The sequence below is a fragment of the Neomonachus schauinslandi genome, chromosome 1 (genome assembly GCF_002201575.2).
Source record: "Neomonachus schauinslandi chromosome 1, ASM220157v2, whole genome shotgun sequence".
NCBI lineage: Eukaryota > Metazoa > Chordata > Mammalia > Carnivora > Phocidae > Neomonachus > Neomonachus schauinslandi.
The window spans coordinates 124,302,623-124,308,622 of NC_058403.1; positions in this window are offsets into that span (position 1 = coordinate 124,302,623).

Consider the following 6,000-nt stretch of genomic DNA (forward strand, 5'->3'; position numbering starts at 1 on the left):
TCGGTGAGACGAGAACCCCGCAAGCCTGCAACAATATCTAATATGGCCTCTGCTCTGGGGACTTGTGCCCCATGCCACGTGCAAGGTGTTATTGGGACGAGTTGACTTACCTTAAACTCTGTCCCCTCGAGGTTCTCCTGTTCCCTTCTACCTTTCTGAGCAGGTTTCTTGGTCTCTTTTACTGATTACTGTTTTTCCACTTGCCCTTAAATGTCAGGGTTCCCCAGGGGCCCCCTGGCCTTCTCTTGTCACTCTGAAACCCTAACTCAGGAAATCCATTCACCCTCAGGACCCATTGCCCAAGAACCCCAGCCCCTAAACCAGGCCCAGGGGGGCAGAGAGGAAAGACCAGTCCCTGCCTTCAAGGAGCTCAGTCTTCCAGGGGAGCAACTAGAAACAAAGCAACAATAAAATCGATGAGCTCTGTGCTCGTGGGATATAAGAAGGGCAGAAGGAGCCCAGCACTTTTGCCCTTATGTGGAAAAATGAAGATTTTCGTAGAACCTCATAGGAGTGTTGGGGTGGTTAAGTAGTGGAAAGCTCTCACAACGGTGCCTGGGAAAATGGTCAGAGTTTAGTGAGTGAAGACACATATGTGACCTGAGCCATCGCTGAGACCCATGTGTCCAGCTCACACTTTTCCCCATGGTTGCAGGCGAGCACATCTATCCCTCCCCATAGGCCAGACCATGTGGCCATCCAACAGGCACTGCAAATCTAACAGATCCCAATGGAACACATCGCCCATCCCCAACTGCGCTCCCCTTAGTGACGAGACCACCATTCACCCATTGGTCCAGTTGCCTGAGCTACAACCCAGGTGCCATCTGCCCTAGTCACGGTGTCCTGGAAACTCCAGTGGGGTCAGGCTGGGGCATGAAAACTCCTGAACTAAAAGTTAAAGATAAAAAGATAAACAGTGAATTTTCATATAACCCATTCCCATATATGCCATTCCAACTCATAGGTAAATACCCAAAATAATTGAAAACGGATACTCAAACAAATCTTTGTACACAAGTATTTGTAGCAGCACTATTTATGATAGCCAAAAGGCGGTAACAACCCAAATGTTCCTCAGAGGACGACTGGAGAAATGAAATGGGGGGGATCCAGCAGTGGCTGGTAGAATTCCATTCTATGCAATGGAATACTAGCCAGCCACAAGGAATGGACTGCCAGTGCATGCTACAACGTGGGTAGACCTGGAAATTCTGCTAAGTGAAAGAAGCCAGGCACAGAAGGTTACATATTATATGATGCCATTTACATGAAATGTCCGGAGTAGGCAAATCCACAGAGATAGAAAACACATTCGTGGTCACCAAGGGTTGGAAAGAAGGGGAAGTGAGGGACGCCTGAGTGGCTCAGTCGGTTGAGCGGCTGCCTTCAGCTCAGGTCATGATCCCAAGGTCCTGGGATCAAGTCCCACATCAGGCTCCCTGCTCGGCGGGAAGCCTGCTTCTCCCTCTCCCACTCCCGCTTGCTTGTGCTCCTGCTCTCGCTATCTCTGTCTCTGTCAAATAAATAAATAAAATCTTTAAAAAAAAAAAAAAAAAAAAAAAGAAGGGGAAGTGAGACGTAATTGCTTAATGGGTACAGGGTTTTCTTTTGGAGTGATGGAAACATTCTGGAATCAGAGGTTGTGGTTGCACAACATTGTGAGTGTACTAGATGTCACTGAATTGTTCACTTTTAAATGGTTAATTTTACATTATGTGAATTTTACCTCAATATTTTTAAAGGAGCCTGTAAGGTTTTCCCTGGAGAATCTGCTGATCTCGGACATAGCCCTTTTCTGTTGTCAGATTAGGAATGCCGGGACTTCCAAGCAAGAAAGGCTAGCCATGTGGACACTCAGTAGAGAAGATAGAGCCGAAGGATCGAGAAATGGCTTCCAGAAAGCCCCCTGCTCCTCTAGAACCCTCCTCAGATGAGCTGGCCTCCCCGAAGCTGCCCCCATGGGGAGGCTGCATTCTGTAGGGCTGCTCCTCCAGAAGTTGCCTATAGGGCCAGGACATTTATTAGCCGGGAGGGAGGGGCTCTGGCCAAAGCCACAGGCCAGAGGCCAACGGGAGGCCCCTCCCCACCAAACCTTACAGCCTAGGTCAATGACTGGCCTGGTCTTGGGTAAAAATGCTCATGCTGGAAGGAGCCCCGAAGGGCTTACACTGGGACTGCTGGCCAGGTGAAGCTAATGCTGATCAGTCTCTAGAGCATTGCAGGCTGCAGGATTCGGGGAAAGCAGCAACCCAGGTAAAGCAGATGAGACGGTCAAGTGTTGTTTGGCTGCGTGGGGTACTTGCTTCCAAGTGCCTCTCTCCAAAGCCAAACTGCGATCCAGCAGCGGCTGGTAGCAAGAGCTGAACTGACCCATTAATGGCTTGGGGAACCCACCCCTCCACCAGCAAGGCCCAGAGCTGGAAGTTCAAATCTGTCTGTCTGTCCTCTTGACTTTACTCCTGTCTGCCTAGCTTCCTGGTCTGGATTCCAACTGGAGATCAATTTTCTGCTTGTCTCTCATTTTGTTTTATCATCCCACTTTATCTTTCCTGTGTATTTTTCCTTTCTCTGAACAATCCCTGTTGCTCTTCTAACTAGGAGGGGAAAGAGATAGAAGGAACAAAGGGAGGGAGGGTCTGTCGGCCTCTCCGTACAGTTCCCCAGGTTGGACACACAGACTCCTGTTCTGGAGATTTTGAGATGGTGATAAGATCCACTTGGATTTTTATATTATTTTTTTCCCCAAACGCCTGAAGTCCTGTTGAGTCTCCAGTTCTCCTCCCCATCTCCACACAACTGCTTCAGGTCCCTCCCACTCTCCCTGAATCACTGCAGCAGCCAACAGCCTTCTGACCCACCTGCTTCTCTGTCCCAGCTCGTCCCTCTCCCGTCCATCCCAGCAAACATCTGAGCACTTCCCTTCCTTACTTCAAAGTGTGGTTTTGGACCACCAGCCTCAGCATCCCCTGGGAACTGGTAAAAAAGCAAATTTGCAGGACACATCTCAGACCTACCGATTCAGCAACTCTGGGGCAGGGCCCAACAATTTGTGTTTTAACAAGCTTTCCGAGTGTTTGTGATACCTGCTGAAGTTGAAGACCACTGACCTACTTAAAAGTTTCAGTGGTTCCCACTGCCAGGCCCAAATTCCTTGGCACAGCACCCAGAGCCTCTGGGACCAACTCCCTGCCATCTTCTGGATCCTGCCTCCTCCTCCCCACCCTTGACTACTGCCCCTCCCCAAGCATACCTTGCTTCAACTCCTCCCACCTGGCAATGACTCCTGGCCAGGGGCTGTTGCCCGCCTCTGTGCCATGTCCTCATGCTAGGATGCCCTTCTCCCCTCCCCTCCGAGCACACCGGCCACTCCATCTCTGGGTGTCCCCTCCAGCCTTGCCTACAACCCTACTACTTAATATCAGCCCGTCCCTCTCTCTCTTCCTAGACTGTGAGCTCTTTGAGGGCATGGCCACGAGTTTGCACTTTGGGGCCCCAGCATCCTGCATATATATGGCCCCTGATTCAAAGCCATGACTCCAGCACTGTTCCCTGGGCTGTCACCACTTCCCTGGACACACCCTGCCACACAGGCATGACGGTTTCCCTTTACTACTGGGTTTACTATTTCTACCGAGATGTTGCTGGGCCCCCGGAGGATGCACAGCAGGCTCCTTGCAGCTCTTCCAGACCCGTGCTCCTATTAACATGGCTTCTGCGGGCATCCGGAGTATGTGGAAAGAAGTAGGGAGTTGGAGTCCAACCACCTGTGTTTGTACCCTGGCTCTGCCACTTTCTAGTCCTGGGACCTCAGGAAAAGCTCCATGACTCCATTTTCTCACCTGTAAAATGGAACTATAGAACTAAATTTAGATAAGTATACATCTTTTTTTTAAGATTTTATTTTTTTATTTGAGAGAGAGAATGAGAGAGAGATTGAGCACGAGAGCGGGGAGGGTCAGAGGGAGAAGCAGGCTCCCCACTGAGCAGGGAGCCCGATGCGGGACTCGATCCCAGGACCCTGGGATCATGACCTGAGCTGAAGGCAGTCGCTTAACCAACTGAGCCACCCAGGTACCCCAGGATAAGTATGTGTCTTAATTTGAGTCCACCCTGAAAGCAGAGCCTGAGACAAGGACTGGGATGCGGGCAATTTACTTAGGAAGTTAGCCCAGAGAGCGGGAGAAAAGATTTGGGGAGAGCAAGTCAGAAGAGAGAGAACACCAATACAACTATTGCTGTAGGTAATCAGGCCTCCATCCCACTGGAACCCCTGAGAAGCATCTGAGAAGCATACAGAATGCCCCGCTAAGACTATCCATCCAAAGGACAGGAAGCAGATCTCCCATCTCCCACTGGTTAAGGACTGACATGCCCACGAACTCCCCATTCCCTCCTCCAGACGATACTTCTGGGGTGCTCTTGTTTGCAGATGTGTGGGCTTCTGAAGGTTCTGGGAACGCCTGACGCAGAGAAGCAGAGACGTGCAAGAGGCGCTTGCGGTGGGACTTGAGCTCATGTGGAACTTTCCACCATGGCTGCAGCTGAAATCAGAGGTGGGCCAGGGCGATGTGAAATGGGGCCTGAAAAGCCTCTGCTCCAGTCTGTGAGCCCACACTCCCATAGAAGGCCACGACCACCTCTCCCCTCGTGTGGCCCTGTTCCTCTGAGCCGAGATTGCGTAGTTGTCTGTGTCTCCACCTGACAGGGCCGGAACTATGTCTGTCTTGCCCATCCCTGTACCCCCAGTGGAGAGAGGTCTCTGCACACGAACATTCTCGAAACCACTTAGTTGTTGCATGACTGCATGAATGAGAGTACCTCTCACCTAGTGGATACCCAAGACAACCGCAGCACTACTCCGGACTTTCTGAATCGAAGGAGAGAATGCCCTGGTTTCTTATCAAGTTGCAGAGAATCACTCAAGATGAGGGGTTGGAATTCCTTTTCCATCCAAGCTGGAGTAACAGAGACCAAAGTTGTCCTCTGACCCTGAACAACTACAAGCCCACACAAAATATACGAAACAATGGTGGTCGAGGCATCGGGCCTTGGGCAGCCAAGAAGGGTTATCCCTGAGAAGCAGGAAACAAATGAGGTGAGCCCTCGGATTGCCCAGTTTCATGCTCATGGAAAGTCTCCAGGCAGCAGTGGGAAGCAGGGCTGGGGGATACAGGACTGATGGACACATCACAAAGGGACATGAGGAAACATTTGAGGGTGACTCCAAAGTCATTACTTTGACTATGGAGATGAATTCACAGACATATTTGTATGTCATAACTTAACAAATTATTTCCTTTAAACTATGTCATTTTATTGTACGTACTTACACTTCGATAAAGCTTTTTTTTTTTTTAATATTTGAGGGGACTGGTATTTCTGCTCATGTAATGAAGAATAATCTGCATTAGAAAAACACATGCAGAAACTCATTAAAGAATGTATAAGTAATCAATATCTTTCTGGTAAGATCCTTATCTCTCGCTTTTTGACAAGCAATCTTTGTCCAAAATTTGTATCCAGTTTCCAGGGAGGGTTCAGGATTTTGCCGGCAGGCCCAGAGAAACAGAAACACATTTATAAATTCCACATCAGTCTCTCTCCCATCCAGACCAGAGAGAGTTGCCATAAGAGGGACACATCCAGCTCACTAGGCCACCTGCCAGACTATTTTCCTGTGGAGCTTTAACCTTGTTCCCCACATTCCACGGCCTCCGACAGAAAAGCCCCAGGTGGCTCCTTCCCGCAGCTCCTTCCCGCAGCTCCCTGCCACACCTGGATCCTTACCACCACCTTTCTGAGATCTCTCTCCTTGGATGCCCTCTGCACCCACCCATCACTGTGCTCAGGGACCACTAAGGCTCCCACTCAAAGGCTGGATTCTCTGGTTCCTCCACTGGTCACTCAGCCCCTTCCTTCCCGCTGCTCTGCTCTAGGCAAGGAGAAGGAGGAGGGCCCCAGCAGAGCTGCTTGGTCCCCTGGTCAAATGTCGCCTCC